The sequence below is a fragment of the Cherax quadricarinatus genome, chromosome 14 (assembly GCF_038502225.1).
Source record: "Cherax quadricarinatus isolate ZL_2023a chromosome 14, ASM3850222v1, whole genome shotgun sequence".
In the NCBI taxonomy this organism is placed as follows: Eukaryota; Metazoa; Arthropoda; class Malacostraca; order Decapoda; family Parastacidae; genus Cherax; species Cherax quadricarinatus.
The window spans coordinates 19,239,882-19,260,579 of record NC_091305.1 but is presented as its reverse complement, the minus strand read 5'-3'; the positions used below and the strand labels follow the sequence as shown (position 1 = coordinate 19,260,579).

The following is a 20,698-nucleotide window of genomic DNA, read 5'->3' as shown; positions in this document are numbered from 1 at the left end:
AGAGCCAATTCCCTAGATCAAGAGCCCCTCGCCAGCGTCAAGGAACCTCCCTTGAGGGGAACGAGAAGTAGAACAGGACGGGTATATATAGGCAGGAAGAGGTAGTGGTAGTAATGGTAGTAGTAGTAGTGGTAGTAGTAGTAGTAGTGGTGGTGGTAGTGGTCGTAGTGGTGGTGGTAGTGGTAGTAGTAATAGTGGTAGTAGTAGTAGTAGTAGTAGTAGTAGTAGTAGTAGTAGTAGTGGTAATAGTGGTAGTAGTAGTGGTAGTAGTATGTGCGGGTTATTTGTGTATCGTTCCAGTCACGGTAGTGTGCCTTTTTTTTTTTTTTTTTTTTTTTTTTATTTAGCCATAACGCATATATTGTGATATGGCGAAACACCACTATAGCTCTACTTGTATACCCACGCCACAACCCACGCTGGTGTTTCTCCCACCACCACACGACACTGCCTCACAGCGGAACATGCTAACAAGATCCTTACACTGCTCTCGACCCTCGCTACACCCTTATACAGCAACTAAAATAAATTCTAACTATATGCACCCAACAAATATGAACAGGAACAACCAACCTTTCCAGACTGAGGTCTCCTTATATAGTATCCTCTATTTTCCAGGAAGATTACTTCATATAAGATTTCTTTCCACATTCCAGCTGGGTATAACAACTGCAAGAAAATTATTTTATCTTTGATAATTTGTTTGAGCGAAGTTTCTTGTATTTACACTCAAAAGCTGAGTGGGGCCCACCTCGGCTTTCAAGTAGTGTTTGCGTGATGGGCTTGAAGAATGGAGGAAATATTAAATGTTGGAGAATTGAAGTGATTTCCTATGTAAAAACCAGGTATTAGATACTCAATATCCCACAAAAGTTTTAATATCGAATGTCGTAAGATGTAAAGACAGCGTTCGATAGAGCTCAGCAAGATATATAAACACTAACACTTCACAGGGTGATTTAAGCTGTATTATCATTTCAGGAAAGCTTACATAACATCTAATTGTATAACCAAAATTATTGGGGACTACTATATCAGATCATTGTCTTTGAGAGCGATTTTACTTATCAGATTAAACATTGTTGAGAGCCGCGGGTTGTTTGACTCGAGGATCAGCGGCAATGTCATTTTAATCACATGGTTGAGTAAGACAAGTCTTACTGTAGCCGAAATATGGTGTGTCAACACTTAAGGCAGCCAGTGGAAGCCTTCGACCGACGTACCAGAGGGGTTCCTGTCTCTGTGGCGCCAACCCATGTCGTGTCGGACCTTAGGGATATGAATAATAGGTTTGTAGGTGGTCATCGAAAAATGATTAGTCATTTTCCAGGGGTGTAATCGAGGCGGTTATAAGTGAAAAGTCCAAAATATGAAAGATAAGACTATAGTCTTTAATACCTTAGTGATCATATTGTTCTAGCCTGATGCAAATTTGGAATTGCTTATTAACCTTGGCATTGGATTACAGATTTCTCAGTTTATCAATATTTACAGGCAACTAGTCATATCACAATACAAGGATTTGCTCCCAAACACTAGCCTAAATTAGTACACGCTTGCAAGGGGGGTAGGCAAGCTGAAAGACCTTGTTCGGGCCAGTCTCTATTATCTCCAGTAAGTCTGTTTCATGTCTGTGCAGGATTGACGCTGATCCTGTCAGTCCTTCGTCCATTTCTATCAAGAAAAATTCTCACAATATTCCACAATGAGTGAAGCCGGGAAAGAAAGTGCGACTGCGAGAGGAAAAACAGTAGGGATATTTAACAAAGAGAATAAGAGGAATGTGCTGCAGGAGTAAAACATGAAGATAGGTGTGACGCCTATTGTTACACTCAACGTACCTTGTGTGTCAAAGGTCATCGCAAACCTCTCCCGTTTCCCCCTTCTACTACATCTTCCTTAGGTCCTTTCCAACCCCTCCCCTATTCCCTTTTATCTCCATCCCCCATTCTTTACCATACCCACCTCTCCCCTCCTTTCCCATCACTTCCTTCCCCTCTAGATTCCCAGATGACGCCAGGAGGGTGGTGTGCTGTTGCTGACTAGAATGACATCACCCACCTTCGTTCCTTGCATTCCTTGGCGGTGACCGCAATATCCAACCTTGGTCCTGTTACTGCTCTTTGAGTGGACGATTAACAGACTGAGAAACGAGCCTCCACCATTTCCTGTGCTGAATGACCTACACATAGTGACACTAATATTGACCACACCAAGAACTAGACAAATTTGTTTGCCTACACAAGACTCCATTGGGCATGATACCTAAAGGAAAACTTCACCCCTAGTAATGTTTCTTAATTAACACCCCCGCACCTTGGTCTCAAATCAAGCCAGTCTGAAAGTGGTCGCGACACACAGGCATCACTAACCCGCTTTACCAGAAAAATTGCTTGAAGTGTGATGTTGGCCACCGGGCCGCAGACAGCAACAGCCTGGTTGACAAGATTATCAAGAAAGCCTGGCCCCAAGTCGGACTGAGAGGGTGCAAGAGTAGTTAAAACGTATAATCACTGCTTGGCTGGCTTTAGTATTGAAGGCTCGTGTTGTCTAGCCTAGCATTCTGCTGGCATTATTACTCTGTCCAAGAAACAGCGTCTTAACCCATAGGGGCCAAACAGCGTTTTGGGGATGGGTAGAAATCAAGTTTGATTCAAGGAAAAAAAAGGAAGAAGATAGCTCCTGCTCTTTGGATCAAGGCCCCTTCCATTTTGCTCCACAATTTGTATACAATAAAAGGCTTTGTACAGGGATAATGTATAAAAGGAAATACGCGAGACCTAGAGGTATAAAAGTACAAATAATCTCTCAAATAAAAATGTTTAATCATACATAACGTTAATTATTAAAGGGGTGGACCTGTAGGCCAGCGGAAGGCCTCGGTCAGATGACCAAAAGCTCCAGCTGCGGGTTATCATATGACTAAGCCCCGCATCAGGAAACACTAGTCCTTTTTCCTGACGAACCTACCTAACCTAATCTTTACTATGCTGAACAGCATGAAGCTTCCTCATGATGATATGCCGTTTTCTGGGGGGGACATTCTGGTTGCCTGAATGATGTGGATATAAACCATACCCCCGGCCGGGATTGAACCCGCGGTCATAGAGTCTCAAAACTCCAGCCCGTCGCGTTAACCACTAGACCAGCTAGCCACAAAAAGATTCATCCAACTAGGTATATTTCTACACCATAGGAAGGTTAGCACAGGCACCACTGTAACCACAAATGCAAGTTTTTACAGACGAATCTCCAGCTAGCGTGGCCGTGACGAACTCTAGCTCAAGTCCCTTCACTGCCGTCAACATGGATGAATCTTTTTGTGGCTAGCTGGTCTAGTGGCTAACGCGACGGGCTGGAGTTTTGAGACTCTATGACCGCGGGTTCAATCCCGGCCGGGGGTATGGTTTGTTTGCAATCGTGTCATTACGATTTCTTGAGTCATGGGGATATGCAAGTTGAATGAAGGGGATGTGCAGCTTTCTAATGGAATAACCAGCTTGCTGGCGAGGATATCCAGCTTTCTGACGAGATATCCTACTTCCTGAGTGATATTTTGTAAAACACAGTAACAACCTGATGAGAAAGCTTCATGATCCCATCATTAGCAGTGGCAATAACGATATAGCAATCTTCATGCTTTTACTTTATAACTGTATAGCCCTTGTGGCTTAGCGATTCTTTTTTATTATAATAATTTGACTTTATAAAAGGATAACAGTTTTAAATAGGAATTAACTATGCAGTTAAATTGAGCGCAGGAAATACAAATAAACACTTCGCTGCACCTTGTATCAGGACTCTACAGTGATTCCGGATTTAAACGCACAAGGAGGGCTATTACAAATAAAAAGAATTGACAATTATTATTATTATAATCAAGGGGAAGCGCAAACCTGGAGGATTATACAGCGCCTGGGGGGGGGGGATGTGGAAGGCATTCAGGCTTAATTCGGGGAACTGGAGCACAGATCAAATTCCCTAAATCAAGAGCCCCTCACCAACATCAAGGAACCTTCCTTGAGGGGAAAGAATTGGCAAATTGGTCATGATGTGCACTTGGCCAGGTCTGCTACGTGCATGAGAACTCGGAGGTGCGAGTATAATGCAAGTCTCCATAATTTATATTTATAGTCTACGTGACTCATGTGACAAGGGGTCTATAAAATACCAGTGCATGCCCGCGTTATATAGCAGTGCAACTTTAGAGCGTGATAAAGTAACAACTACCACTACAGTCTCACACTCGTACTCGGGAAGGAGACGAGTTGCGTTCACTTAAAATGTATGATGTGCAGAGTTTCGGACGGAAGGACAACCTGATTAAATTTTTAACCTACACCCAGTGTTTTACACCGTCTCGAGTTCTTGTATAAGTTTGGCTAGGTGTAGGTTCCGAGAGTGCAATTACATATTTCTAGTCACGTATTTAAATTTGCAGGGGACGAGGATGAATTCTATCTGTTGCTAAGTGAAATTTTCCGTTCGTGGTCGACTGGCTTTGTCTACCTTGTCTACGGGTACATAATTTTGAACTTTATCGAAACAGTGTTTGGCTAGGATGAAGTTTCACAGTGGTACTGTGATCACATGTGGTATAGATTACCATTATTATTATTATTTATTAAAAAGATGACTATGACTTAAGAATGTCTTCACAGGGATTTCGTCAGTATTAAAATATGCTGTAGTTTGTCAGTCAAGCACATTGCCCTGATGATAAGTTTACTTTTGTGCATTTCAGGGGACAAGTTTGGAATAATGGTTAAGCCTAGAAGCTTTCTTCTTGAGTGATTACGTGAATTCGTCCCTTCCTCCCAATCCCCAAGCGCTTTTTCATGTTTCCTCATTCTCATGGGAATGAGGAAACCACCGAATGGGAACCGCCCTACTCTTCTTGGATAAAACCTGATTACCTTACATTCTCCAGTAGCTGCATGACTTGTATGGGTTTAGCACTTCCACATAGATATAATAATCCACTTCCTCATATTTCACTAGTTTGCTTTTTTTTATGTGGTTTAACTCTAGCAACCACTAGCTTGACCATTCCTATAGTTTTTCCAGACTCTCTTGCAATTGCCTTTTCCTCTTCTTCATTTGTATTCTCCTCGTGCTTTTCGCATCATCTCGTCGGCTCCCCTGACGCTGAGTCACCATTAAGTTGTAGGAGGGGTCGAGTGGGCTGCACTAGCTAGGTGTGGGGAAGCCCTTACCCAGGAACAATTCAAGACTACGAGTCCAGCAATCTTAGTTTAAATCAGTGATTCCAAAAGTGGGCGGTCACCCCCTCCCCCCTCAGGAGTGGTGAAAAGATCCATGGGAGGAGGGATTGAGAAAAAAGGTGGAGGTAGGTCATTAGAGGTTCGCCGGTACTTCCGGCCCGGGTCTTCTCCATATGGTGACCCGGCTGGTGGTGGTAGGGAGGCGGCAGGGTGGCATCAGAACCAAGGGAGCGTTTGTTTTACAAAATCTATATGACAAAATCTAAGTCACGAAAGTTTACGAAGTTTAACGAAGTTAATTTGCAACTGCAAGGAAATGGGGTAATCTTATCAAAGTCAAATCAGCCCTTTCCACTTTTCTGTCCAGGTTACAATTGTTCAAACGTAACAGCCCGTCGTGAGCTCCTCCAGTTTCCGAACCTCTGAATTGGAGAAGAGCATATCAAACGATAACTAAGTGTATTGTGCACACCTGAGTGAGCTGTATAGACACATGTCTGACAGATTTCAGGATTTTTTTTTTTTTTGCTTAAAATACCAGACTGGGTGATATATCCATTCCTAGATATCAGCAATGAAGAAACAGGAATAGTGGAGGAAGAACTGATTTCACTCCAAAATGACATTAAACTGAGTGAATATCAAAACGTCATACAACACCAACAGGTTGGTAAGACACATAGGCAACAGTCAGGAATCTGTTAGGTCTAACTGCCGCTTATGTGTTTTACCATTGAACTGAGGGCAAAGTTCAAAAAATCATATCAAAATTTTTGGTTACAAAAAACATTTCTGACCGCTACCCTGCACTATGGAACAAAGTCAAGATGTACTTTATTGCCTTCCCAACATCATTTTAATGGAGTGAGGCTTCAGTGCAGTCGCCAAGCTTCTTTCCAAGCAAAGAAACAGACTGAAAATTACTGAACGCGGGGATCTAAGACTTCTTAGTGCCTTCAAGCCTGATGTTAAGAAGCTGATGTCCTTTCACCAAGCACGTTCATGTCATTAAAATTGTGAAGACATTGCTACAGATGAGATGTAAATTTACCCTTTCATATTAAATAAATTGGTTTACTATGTTAATTTTTATTTGTGAAATAAATACGCCTGTTTATTGTATTAGATTAACCGTTTTGAATCTGCAGTAAACCTAATACCAAGAATGAGCTGTGTTCGCATACGTGGGGGGTGGGGGCGCTAGGGATGTGGCCTGGAAGCTTAACCGCGCCACCAAGATGAGGTGACCCAGCATCAGGAGAGAGAGACGGCGTCTTGTTCTGAAGTTCTGGATGTTCAATTCTAGGGGGTTACCAGTCGACTGATTTCACTTACCTGGAGGTTATTCCGGGGATCAACGTCCCCGCGGCCCGGTCCATGACCAGGCCTCCCGATGGATCAGGGCCTGATCAACTAGGCTGTTACTGCTGGCCGCACGCAGTCCAACGTACGAGCCACAGCCCGGCTGATCCGGCACTGACTTTAGGTATCTGTCTAGCTCTCTCTTGAAGGCAGCCAGGGGTTTATTGGTAATTCCCCTAATGCTTGATGGGAGGCTGTTGAACAGTCTTGGGCCCCGGACACTTATGGTGTTTTCCCTTAGTGTACCAATGGCGCCCCTACTTTTTATTGGGGGCATTTTGCATCGCCTGCCCAGTCTTTTACTTTCGTAGAGAGTGATTTCTGTGTGCAGATTTGGGACCATTCCTTCCAGGATTTTCTAAGTGTATATTATGATATCTCTCTCCCTCCTGCGTTCCAACCACCATACTTTTTTTTTATCTGATCTTCATGTACATATATTTAGTAACATTTACCATTAATCTTATTATTATTATTACATTAATTTTGAAGTACTAAACCCGTAGGAGTCAGGCAGCTCATGAGGAATGGGAGATAATCAGGTTTGATCTAAGAAATGGAAGGACGGCTCAAATTCATTGAATAAAGACCTCCCCCCCCCCCCTTCAGCCAGCATCAAGACATCCCCTTAAAGGAAATGCCACTTAAAATCAGTGTAGTTGAGTCACTTGTAAACAAACAAACACTTGAGTAAGCCTCATAATGCCTGATGGCAGCCGCTTGTACGCACTCATGCTCCCATGTGGTCTCACTTAATTATTTTTCCACTTGTTCGCTATCCTCCCTGCCTTATTATTAGCTCTCTACTCCCAGACGATCTTGCTACCACTTTGAAACCAATATACCCCTGAGTGCTGATTGTTTCCACGAACTTGTACTGAATATTCTGTGACTGGCCCTGAACTGTGTACCTCTTCAGTACAGGAAAGACTGTGCTATAACTTAAATTGCCAGGCATACCATCTAAAGGGGACAAAAAGATACAAAACATCCAGGCCATGGGAAAACCTGGGTAGCCACAGCCACTCAAGAGGGAGAGGTTTTTTAGTGCCAGGAAGGAAAAAAAACTGGCAGGAAATGGCAGAAATCGTACACCAAATCCAGTCATTCCTGGAGTGGAACCACAGTCGATGGCCTCCACTCCAAACCAACAGATACAGATACTAATACCGGAAAAAAAAATCCCCCCCCCCAGTACCAACAATACCACCAGTCCGATAACATTCTTCTTTGCAAATATACAGGGTCTAAAGCCAGCAACAAACAACAAAATACCTTTCATCCGTGGACTGCTTGCAGAGGCAAAGGCAATGTTCGCGGCTTTCACTGAGACCCACATAAAGGATCACTTGGACAACGAAATATGGATCCCAGGTTACAACCTATACAGATGTGACAGAGTGAACAGGCAAAAGGGGGGGGGGGGGTTGGCCTGTACATTGCAGAGTCACTTGTTTGCACAGAACTGCGTAATGCCTCAAATGACGTAGTGGAAGTTTTAGCAGTAAAGGTCGAGAACCAAAACCTAGTCATTGTGGTAGTCTACAAGCCTCCGGATGCAACATCCCAGCAATTCCAGGAACAGCTGTTAAAAATTGACCACTGTCTGGAAAATCTTCCAGCTCCTGCACCCAACATCTTGCTCCTGGGGGATTTCAACTCAAGGCACCTAAAATGGAGGAATATAGCAAATAATATTGTTGCAGTAATAACCCCAGGAGGCAGCTCTGATGAAAACTCACACTCACACGAGCTTTTAAATCTCTGCACAAAATTCAATTTAAACCAGCAAATAATAGAGCCTACTAGACTGAAGAATACACTAGACCTCATCTTCACTAACAATGATGATCTGATAAGAAATGTCACCATATCAAAAACAATATACTCAGATCACAACATAATTGAGGTTCAGACATGTATGCGTGGAGCCCCAGACCGACATAATGAGACTAGTCACGAGGGAGCATTCACCAAATTCAACTTCAATAACAAAAACAAAGTGGGACCAAGTAAACCAATTCCTAACCGATATAAGCTGGGAAGATATACTAAGCAACACAGACCCCAACTTATGCCTAGAACAGATTAACTCGGTGGCACTCGATGTTTGCACAAGGCTTATTCCTCTAAGAAAAAGGAGGAGTAGATGTAAAATAGAAAGAAACAGGCGCTCCCTTTACAGGCGACGGAAAAGAATAACAGAGCGGCTAAAAGAGGTCAATATATCTGAAATACGTAGGGAGACACTGGTCAGAGAAATAGCAAGCATCGAACTTAAGCTAAAAGAATCCTTTAGGAGTCAGGAATCGCGGGAAGAACTAAAAGCCATAAATGAAATCGAAAGAAACCCAAAGTATTTCTTCTCCTATGCCAAATCAAAATCGAGAACAACGTCCAGTATTGGGCCCCTACTTAAACAAGATGGGTCCTACACAGATGACAGCAAGGAAATGAGTGAGCTACTCAAGTCCCAGTATGACTCAGTTTTTAGCAAGCCGCTAACCAGACTGAGAGTCGAAGATCAAAATGAATTTTTTATGAGAGAGCCACAAAATTTGATTAACACAAGCCTATCCGATGTTATCCTGACGCCAAATGACTTCGAACAGGCGATAAATGACATGCCCATGCACTCTGCCCCAGGGCCAGACTCATGGAACTCTGTGTTCATCAAGAACTGCAAGAAGCCCCTATCACGAGCCTTTTCCATCCTATGGAGAGGGAGCATGGACACGGGGGTCGTCCCACAGTTACTAAAAACAACAGACATAGCCCCACTCCACAAAGGGGGCAGTAAAGCAACAGCAAAGAACTACAGACCAATAGCACTAACATCCCATATCATAAAAATCTTTGAAAGGGTCCTAAGAAGCAAGATCACCACCCATCTAGAAACCCATCAGTTACACAACCCAGGGCAACATGGGTTTAGAACAGGTCGCTCCTGTCTGTCTCAACTATTGAATCACTACGACAAGGTCCTAAATGCACTAGAAGACAAAAAGAATGCAGATGTAATATATACAGACTTTGCAAAAGCCTTCGACAAGTGTGACCATGGCGTAATAGCGCACAAAATGCGTGCTAAAGGAATAACAGGAAAAGTCGGTCGATGGATCTATAATTTCCTCACTAACAGAACACAAAGAGTAGTCGTCAACAGAGTAAAGTCCGAGGCAGCTACGGTGAAAAGCTCTGTTCCACAAGGCACAGTACTCGCTCCCATCTTGTTCTTCATCCTCATATCCGACATAGACAAGGATGTCAGCCACAGCACCGTGTCTTCCTTTGCAGATGACACCCGAATCTGCATGACAGTGTCTTCCATTGCAGACACTGCAAGGCTCCAGGCGGACATCAACCAAATCTTTCAGTGGGCTGCAGAAAACAATATGAAGTTCAACGATGAGAAATTTCAATTACTCACATATGGTAAACATGAGGAAATTAAATCTTCATCAGAGTACAAAACAAATTCTGGCCACAAAATAGAGCGAAACACCAACGTCAAAGACCTGGGAGTGATCATGTCGGAGGATCTCACCTTCAAGGACCATAACATTGTATCAATCGCATCTGCTAGAAAAATGACAGGATGGATAATGAGAACCTTCAAAACTAGGGAGGCCAAGCCCATGTTGACACTCTTCAGGTCACTTGTTCTATCTAGGCTGGAATATTGCTGCACACTAACAGCACCTTTCAAGGCAGGTGAAATTGCCGACCTAGAAAATGTACAGAGAACTTTCACGGCGCGCATAACGGAGATAAAACACCTCAATTACTGGGAGCGCTTGAGGTTCCTAAACCTGTATTCCCTGGAACGCAGGAGGGAGAGATACATGATTATATCCACCTGGAAAATCCTAGAGGGACTAGTACCGAACTTGCACACGAAAATGACTCACTACGAAAGCAAAAGACTTGGCAGACGATGCACCATCCCCCCAATGAAAAGCAGGGGTGTCACTAGCACGTTAAGAGACCATACAATAAGTGTCAGGGGCCCGAGACTGTTCAACTGCCTCCCAGCACACATAAGGGGGATTACCAACAGACCCCTGGCAGTCTTCAAGCTGGCACTGGACAAGCACCTAAAGTCAGTTCCTGATCAGCCGGGCTGTGGCTCGTACGTTGGTTTGCGTGCAGCCAGCAGCAACAGCCTGGTTGATCAGGCTCTGATCCACCAGGCCTGGTCACAGACCGGGCCGCGGGGGCGTTGACCCCCGGAACTCTCTCCAGGTAAACTCCAGGTATACCTTGTGTACAGTGTTTACTTTTATAATTATTATTATTATTATATTCACAAAATACGCCCAACCAGTATGATTTGGCTCTACAAGGCTGAAGGTATGGCGAATGGAAATAATGAGACAAATTAACTTTAGGTAATAAGGAATCGAAGTTGAAGTAATAAGCGAGTCTCTCAAAAAGTCAGGTTTGTAAGTAAAAAAAAAAACATCCACTGATCAAGATATTTATTATGGAAACGTGTCGCCACACGTAGCTTCTTCAACTGTGGCGAAACGTTTCCCTAATAAATGTGTTCACTTTTACCTATAACTTGTCGGTATCGCCATACCACTTCCACCCAAAGTCAGTGTCCACATTGAAAGTAAGCCCTCTGAAATGAGAGCAGGCAAAGTCAGAATACTCAAGACACTAAAACAGCCCGAAAAATAATTGTACGTTCTATGATAAACAGTGCAATAAAGCAAATGGTGTTTGACTATTAACGGAACCTGACAAGTTGTACAGAGAAGTACCGGGAGCTTTTCACGGTAGTGTACCTGTTTTTATTCTTCGTGATAGCTATGTGCGAGTCCTGTGTGGCCAATACGCCGTCTTGCGAGAACCAAGAACCCAACTGTAGTTTGATCAAGAACAGATTTAGGACATATGATTTAACGAATCTAGACAAAGAGACGACTGCGTTCTGTAAGATGGAAACAATAAATATTTCGGACATCACAATGGTGAAATTCTTGACAGATAATACAAAAGAGCGAAATTACCTGAGATTATTATAAAGGCACTTAACACCAATCCTGAGTCATCCAACCCAACGTCGACAGCTTCCTCTCAGAAGTGAGGGTTACTTATGAGTGCTCTTTTAACCTAACATATATAGCTGGTTTTAAAAATTAACGTACAGGCTACAAACTGTAACCCATAAAAATATTAATAAATAAATGAATAAAAGACAAACATGTAGACATGATACACACACGTGTTGAGTGTATTTAGTGGTCCACCTCCCACTATATAAATTGGAAGAGACCCGGGCCGGGATCCATACCGGCGAATCACTTAGAATAGAACAATGTGTATGACTATGACTGTGGTGGTGGCTGCTTTATCACACGCTTAAAGTCAACAACTGCTAGATAACCGAGTACACACTTATATACACCACTGGCAACAGGATTCACGCAAGCTATGAATACAAATTGTAAAGACTGGCATTATACTAGTGCCTCAGTTATCAAAGCAGACCTAGTCTAGTGAACATTGTGATTAATGTGCCCTAAGATTTAAATATTTAACCTGCAACAGTCCTCCATATGCGTTGAAATCTGACATTAGTGTGAAGTCCTGCTACAGGGTGCAGCTCAGCCGACATCTCTCCCTGAGCTCTATTTAAATGCATCGTAAATTCCTATATAATTATAATAAAAATGAAGCGCCAAACCTACAAGGCTCATACAGCGCAGCTATTCCTATATAAAACTAGTATTTTTATAATAAAGGCATGGACAACATTTCACCATATAAGATTATTATATCGTTACTACAAAATCAGGTAGATAACGCAAATTATACTAATGTTATTGCCACTAGTGCAAAGAAAATGATAGGATGGATAATGAGAACGTTCAAAACGAGAGATGCCAAGCCAATGATGATCCTTTTCAAATCACTTGTTCTCTCTCGGCTGGAATACTGCTGTACCTTAACATCTCCGTTCAAAGCAGGTGAAAATGCAGATCTAGAGAGTGTACAGAGAACCTTTACTGCACGTATAAGTTGTCAAGCACCTTAACTACTGGGAACGCTTGGAAGTACTTTACTTGTACTCGTTGGAACGCAAAGAGATAGATATATTATAATCTACACTTGGAAAATCCTGGAAGGAATGGTCTCGAATCTGCACACAGAAATCACTCCCTACGAAAGTAAAAGACTGGGCAGGCGATGCAAAATACCCCCAATTAAAAGTAGGGGCGCCATTGGTACACTTATGAGAAAACACCATAAGTGTCCGGGGACCAAGACTGTTCAACAGCCTCCCACCAAGCAGCTGCTGTTACTGCGTGCGGCCAGCAGTAACAGCCTGGTTGATCATGCCCTGATCCACCGGGAGGTCTGGTCGTGGACCAGGCCGCGGAGCCGTTGATCCCAGGAATAACCTCCAGGTAGGTAGAACATCAAGAACCTAGCTAGTTTAGTTGAATTACAGTCATTAGCACATCCTCGTGAGGTGGTTGTATGCAGCTAAACAGCTCTTCGTTCCCGTTAAACAGCTTTGCATTCCCGACAAGCAGCTATGTATTCCCGTCAAGCAGCTCTTTATTTCCGGCAGGTAGCTCCATGATGCCCAACTTATTCAATAATTGTTTTGTGCCCTCTCTTTCTCTCTAACTCAATGCCGAGTGTATTTTTCTCAAGCACTGTCCTTGTACGAAGTGAATAATTTGTTTTAACATTAAATTTAAGCTACTTGGCTATGGAAAATCTGAAGGAAAAAATAAACATTAAAAAACGCAATGAAATCACTACAGCGGAAGAATGTTAGAGAACTGGGGGTAAATATCTGATGACTCACAAAATCGTAATAACACGATTGCAAACGAATCACAGAACAAGTGGGGCTCGAACCCATAGCAGATAATCCTAAAATCCTCAGGCCAATGCATTAACCACTAGGCCAGCTGGCTCCAACAGGTATGAATCTTATTATAATCAGCTGGCCCAGTGTTTAACGCATTGGCCTGGTAAGATTTTACGCTCAAGAAACTCCTGCCGAGTCTTTTGCTTTCATATGGAGTGATTTTCGTGTGCAGGTTTGGTACCAATCCCTCCAGGATATACACCTGGAAGGTCCTGGAGGGATTGGTACCAAACCTGCACACGAAAATCACTTCACATGAAAGCAAAAGACTCGGCAGGAGATGCAACATTCCCCCGATGAAAAGCAGGGGCGTCAAGAGTACACTGAGAGAACACATAAGTGTCCGGGGCCCAAGACTGTTCAACTGCCTCCCAGCATACATAAGGGGGATTACCAATAGACCCCTGTTTATCTTTAAGAAGGCACTGGACAGGCACCTAAAGCCAGTACCTGACCAACCGGGCTGTGGTTCGTACGTCAGCTTGCTTGCAGCCAGCAGTAACAGCCTGGTTGATCAGACCCTGATCCATGAGGCCTAGTCTCAGACCGGGGCCGCGGGGGCGTTGACCCCCGAAACCCTCTCCAGGTACACTCCAGGTAAACAATAACTACAAGTAAAATTATAATCTTAATAATTAGATTCTTCAAAACAAGACATTATCATTTTCCTTGCAGTTGTGATAGTACCACTACTAACTGCTTGTTTCCTGAAGTAGATCCCTGAAGATAAGATTAATCAAGCTCATAATAATACTCATTAAGTCATTTGTGCACTAAACCAAATGCTGTACAATAACACTTTATTTAAGATCAGCGAAAGTGCGGAGAACTTTCACTGCCCACAAATTAAAACAGCCTAATTATTCAGATCTCTTAAAACCCCTCAAACTGCATTCCATAAGGCGCACGGACGGAATGTGCCATAATTCAAATCTAGAAAATAGTGGATGAGCTGGTTCCAAACATGTACATACATTGAAATATTTCCTTAGGAAAATGGAAGGCAAAAATAGATGTCTAAACACAGTCCCACTGAAAAGTAAAAAATGTACACTAAAGGATAACTCAGTAAGAAAATAAAAGTTTACGATTTTTTTTTCAATAACTACTTCGCTCACAGATCCGGTGGCCTGGTGGCTAAAGCTCCCGCTTCACACACGGAGGGCCCGGGTTCGATTCCCGGCGGGTGGAAACATTTCGACACGTTTCCTTACACCTGTTGTCCTGTTCACCTAGCAGCAAATAGGTACCTGGGTGTTAGTCGACTGGTGTGGGTCGCATCCTGGGGGACAAGATTAAGGACCCCAATGGAAATAAGTTACAGTCCTCGATGACGCACTGACTTTCTTGGGTTATCCTGGGTGGCTAACCCTCCGGGTTAAAAATCCGAACGAAATCTTATCTTATCTTATCTTATCTCGTAAAATTCTTCCAAGCTATGCCTGAGCAGCGTAGAACTGACGTCGAATTACATTCCGCAAGCACCAACAGTTTTACTGAACAAGCTATTAGTCAGGAGTATTGGTCGGAGATCAAGCCCCGGGGGCGATGACCTCCTAACCATGACCAGGTAGACAAATCACGCAAATCATTCCCCCCCCCCCTTCATATACCACGTCTCCCGATGCCCAGAAATATCATATGACCGCTAGCATACGAATACCGTGTGCACAGAGCACAAGTAAACTTGACATTCATGCCAGGCCTAAGTTCTACCCAGTTAGCTTAATTAAAGTAATCAGTGGTGGTTCCAGTTAGCTTACAGACAGTCAAAGCCCTCGCGTACAGTCTCCCAAAATATGGCACAGTACCTAAGTTAAGATCAAGTCAAATTAAGAAACCATAACTACTGGTCAGTTTACATGCCACGGAGTGCTTGAAGTGGTAATATTCCAGGGTGGCAACCCTGTACCCCAGGCCTCGTGCATTGGGTTCTAGTGAGACTCAGCTGCAGGGAGGTAAGTGGTGTTATGCTAAGTTGGCAACACCATACCCTAGGCCTTGTGAACTGGGATCCAGTGAGGCTCAGCTGCAGGGAGGCAGGTGGTAGTATGCCAGGCTGGCCTGGCAACACCGTACCCCAGGCCTTGTGCACTGGGCTCCAGTGAGGCTCAGCTGCAGGCAAGACAATCCGCTGAACATATTTCCTGGAATTTCTACCATCTGCCAGGCGAGAGACAACGGATGTTGCTGACACGACCACTACAGCACCAGGAAGCCAAGACACCCCTTAGAGCACCAGGGAAACCAAGAAGCCAAGACATTCCTTGAGAAGAAGCCAAGACATTCCTTGAGCACCAGGACGCCAAGTCACTCCTTAGAGCAGTGGTTCCCAAACTGGGGGTAAATTACCCCCTGGGGGTAATTTAACCATTTTTGGGGGGTAATGGAGGGGTGACAGAAGTTATGAATTCTGAAAATCAAGAAAACAATACGGTACCCGGTATGAGGATTATTGTTAACTTTGTCTTAGTATATAAAGTTGTAAAGTAAACCTATTAAAAGTAAGTAATAAAGTTAAACCAAATAACAATAAACATCAAAAACTAATATACAGTATTAGAAAAGTAGAAATATATAGCTAAGTGTGTGGAAACCCAAAAGTATTTTGACAAGTATGCTTCAGGACAAAAGTCACTCAGTAGCCCAGATCGACCTGTCCAGTATGCGTCACTCACTTCCTGAGGCTGCCTCTATTTCACACTGTCAGTTTATCTGTGAGCATCAGCCGAGGTAGACATAAGCTGGTATGAAGCCAAGAATTCCTAAACTAGCTTCAAGTATGCAACTCCATCCATCCCACTGATGTTCTTGACATCTTTGGTAATAGTCATTAGAGATGCACAATGTTCAAATACAATAAATAAAAGAAAATATCTCGTGTTTTAATTTAGCCATATATATCAATAATAACAACATTTTGTGAAAGGGGTAACATGCTTTATGTGGCATGTTAAATTGGGTAACAAGCTGAAAAAGTTTGGGAACCACTGCCTTAGACCATCAGGACGCCAAGACACTCCTTAAAGCACCAGGAAGCCAAGTCACTCCTTTGAGCACCAGGAAGCCAAGGCACTCTCTTAGAGCACCAGGAAGCAAAGGCATTCCCAAGAGCACCAGGAAACTAAGAAATGTCCACCACCAAACCTCCAAGGACACGCCCACCACACTGCAGTACCTGGAGCTGAGGAAACTCCCACCGCTAGTTTTTTCTACAATTATTATAATCAAGGGGGAAGCGCTAAACCCGGAGGATTATACAGCGCCTAGGAGGGGGGGATGTGGAAGGCATTCAGGCTTAATTCGGGGAACTGGAGCACAGATCCAATTCCCTAAATCAAGAGCCCCTCACCAAGATCAAGGAACCTTCCTTGAGGGGTTTCTACAATTAAGCAGGTCCTGTTACCATTAATTCGTAAGACCACCAGACGAAGTTGTATTGGAGAATATTGATGTAAGAGTGGCCACACAACAAAGGTGACCTGTCAGCTTTCATATTTACGAATAAAGTCAAACCTAAATAATTTTACAATAAATGTAGAATCATGCAATACAAGCCACAGGGATGCAAATCTTCAGCTCGGGATCTCTCACAAGTCTTCATGCGTCATCAGGAGCTATTCAATGTTGCAAGAGTAGCAACAGGTGGAATGAAAGGAAATTTTCTCAGGGTAAAATTGTCTGGTGCACCATCGAATCCTGTATAAATTATACAAGATTTTCACAGGGATGCGGTCCTGTTATAACAAGCAAGTATCCCTACGCAGTTATTATATAGTGGAACACCTAGAGAAACGGAATGTCACAAATCACTATTATATTATACCAACGGGGAAGCGTTAAACTCGTAAGGAACACACAAGGCCTGGGGATTGAAAGGCAATCAGGCTTGCTTGATGGAAAGGAAGGGTAGCTCTAATTCCTTGAATCAAGATCCTTTCACTAGCATCAAGGAATCTTCCCTCCCTCCCGTGAAAGGCAAACATCACTAGTTGAGTTTAGAGGCGTTCACTCATACTATCGTTATACGCAGTTTTAATATAAACAGGATATCAGACAAGGCCGAGAAGGGTGAGTGGACTGCCTATTCCCTAGACTGCCAAAAGTACTCGACATAACCCTCACATTAATCTCATGAGAAAAAAAAATATTCAGGTGACGGATAACCCAAATGCGACCCACAACAGTGAAAAGGAACAAAGATTAACGTTAGTTGACTTGCCTAATACGTCCCACTTCCCCCAGAACTAAGCCTGAGGTTGTTCAATTTTTACCCACACGCGCTACCACTAAACTACGTGATACTGCAACAATGAGTGCATTCAAAAACCTGAACACAATCACAGTTCTAAAGTACGCTGCACCAACAGAAAAATCGTGACTAATAATGACAACGCAAAAAATCTGATTTATCACGAGACAATATATTTAGTGTGTCCAGTAGCTCGATCGCTAGCGCACTCAGCTCTCACACTGAGGTCCGGAGTTCGAATCATCTCCTGTAAGGCTAGAAAACATTAGGGAGGAGTTTCCATAAGACACCTGCTGTCCCTGTCCACCCATCAGTTTCAAATGGGTACCTGGGTTAGTCGACTGGTGTGGGTCGCATCCTGGGACAAAACTGACCTGATTTGCCCGAAATGCTCTGCATAGCAAGGGGCTCTCTATATAGTAGTATATATCATTGATGTCAGCTAGGCCTGTATAACATGTACTTGTAAATAAATATTTTATTATATTATCAGGGAACCCTAAATCCGTATGGGTCATACAGGGCTTGTGGGAATGGGAAAGCTCTGCTTCCCTTGATCACGAGCCATTCACCGTCATTAATGTCATGAATTAGTGAATAAATATACCACAGAACCTAAAGAGGCAAGTTTAAAGTATGATGTATCAATCTAATGCAGGTTGAGGCAGAACCCAAGAGATACTTCTCAACTCCTGCAAACGCTGATGGGAGCATACTTGAACAAATATTTTCCTAATTTTTTAAAATTTTCAGCAGGAGGAATGTCGTAGTCGAAGCAGTCTCCTAGGGAATTTCCCAGCCCCTGGCCTTTCCCTTCCTCCCCCCCCCCCCACACACAGCCTCACAGTGGCGGCCCACAGGAAACCCTGATATCAGGGTTCACCATACGATCACCCATTCAATTACTAGTAATTTCCAATGGTGTTCTTGGCTCAGCATTAGCGCCTTCTGCTCATAATCAAAGAACCCGAGTTCGATCCTGGGGCAGGTGGAGATTTGGACGTTTTCTTACATCTATTGTTCCTGTTCACATAATAAATTGGTTCCTAGCTGCTAGCAAACTGTTCGCATCATGAAGAGGGGGAGGCGATAGTATACACAGGCTCTGAAATAACCTGAAATACGATAGCAGCTATTACTCTCTTAATTAAACGGTGTGAAAGAAAAGACTGGAGTGATGTACATAAACTAATATTCCGAGTCAGGACACTCCACAACCTGTCTCGAGGGTCCTGTTCTGTGCCCTCTCCAGTCTTTCTAACTAGCAGGATGCCAGGGCACCCGGGAACTTTTTTTTTTCACACTAGAAAAAGCCCACCTTACACTTCGCGTATCCTTCCCCGCACTAGAGATATATCCTGTGTGCAGGAGTGCCCAGCCTGTGTACTCTGCCTTGCCTGGATTTTTCGCTCGCAGTATGTTTTTTAAGCTTCTCTTACATTTTTCATTCAACCACAAAACTTACACTGCAACTATAATATTTATACAACTCTTATCTTAGGCACTTCATAAAATTTTCATACTAATTTATGCATTTTTTCAATATAAATTTTGCTCTCCCGATACAATACGATTTATTTATAAACTACACGCCAACGTCAATCTGCCTACACGTTTGAAAATAGAGAAATTAACTTGGCATCCAAGATTACTACTGTCACTTACCCGGCATTTGGGTTGGTGCTTCAGAGGTTCCTGGAGAACGAACATGCTTCTGACAACACTCTTTGAGGCAGACTAAATGTTCGGTGAGGTCTGTAGTAGTAAGCTTATTCCGGGGTCCGCTGCCTTTGCTGAGCACCGTCACTGATGTTCTGAGCAACAATGACCTTCGTAACTATCTTATCTTGCCATTCTAAGTGGCTTTGTGCATACTGGTGAGCAGGAGTGTAAACACTCTTACCTACACATCCCTAGACTGATGTCTATGTGTAAATTAGGATATGTAACATGTGATTACTGTGGAGTATGCTCATTACAGGGACCAATACGCTCGGTGCAGGGTTCACCAATGGCTTGAGTGGCCTTGGACAGTCATCTTCCCTTTTTTCGGAGGCTGCTTTGCACATCACAGCGTATGATTGTCCTTCTACTATTATCCTATGCTGATATACCTGTAAATTTAATCGTTCCTTAAAGCTTCACATAAGCCTAAACATCTCAGAAGAAAATGCAGAGAATTATTGTTTAGAATATAAATAAAAACTAAGCATAGTGACCTAGCAACACAATTCAAGACGTTTAATAAGATATTATCAAAAAGAAGCACTAAACCCACTAGGGTCATACAGCATTTATAAGTATATAACTTGCTTTTGTTATAAGTTCTTAACATCTCATTCATTGTTAGTGTTAGATAAATCCTGGAGAAACTGATACCTAATAATTATTACATTCATGGGGAAGCGGTAAATCCGCTAGGATAATGGGAGGCATATTCGATCAAAGGGAGGATAGTTCCAAAACTCTGGATCAAAAGGTCTTTATCAACATCAATGCACCTATTATTATGATTATAAGCAAGGAGAAGCGCTAAACCCGTAGGATTATAGTGCCTATGGGGGGATGTGGAAGGTATTCAGGTTTAATTCGGAGAACTGGAGCACAGATCCAATTCCCTAGATCAAGAACCCCCTCACCAGCATCAAGGAACCTTCCTTAAGGGGCACCTCACTGTTATGTAGCAGATAAGCATTAGACTCGCAATCAAAAGCATCTGGGTAGGTTAGTGACCTCTTAATCCAGTCTTTTCGCGATGCCATGCACAGAAGAGCATGGGATGGTCAATAATCTAGCTGCTTACGTATCAAAAGAATAATGACTTCCCTATTTACAACATCGAATGTCTCTTTTTTTCTAATAAGTAATTGCAGTACTACGGTAGTACTACCTGTACCTGTAGTAGTACTAAGAGAAATAAAAAGAAAAAGAAATATTAGTAACACTAACAATCAAAACTAAGTG

The 20,698-nt window shown here is 43.0% G+C and overlaps 1 long non-coding RNA gene across 1 annotated transcript; it reads right to left on the bottom strand.

The window, feature by feature from the left end:
• Positions 1-315: 315 nt before the first annotated feature.
• Positions 316-19,695, bottom strand: LOC138852707 (uncharacterized). Its single transcript, XR_011392018.1, has 2 exons — positions 19,400-19,695; positions 316-1,269 (listed from the first exon to the last, which is right to left on the bottom strand). It is a non-coding gene; the product is annotated as an uncharacterized lncRNA (long non-coding RNA).
• Between the last annotated feature and the right edge of the window lie 1,003 nt (positions 19,696-20,698).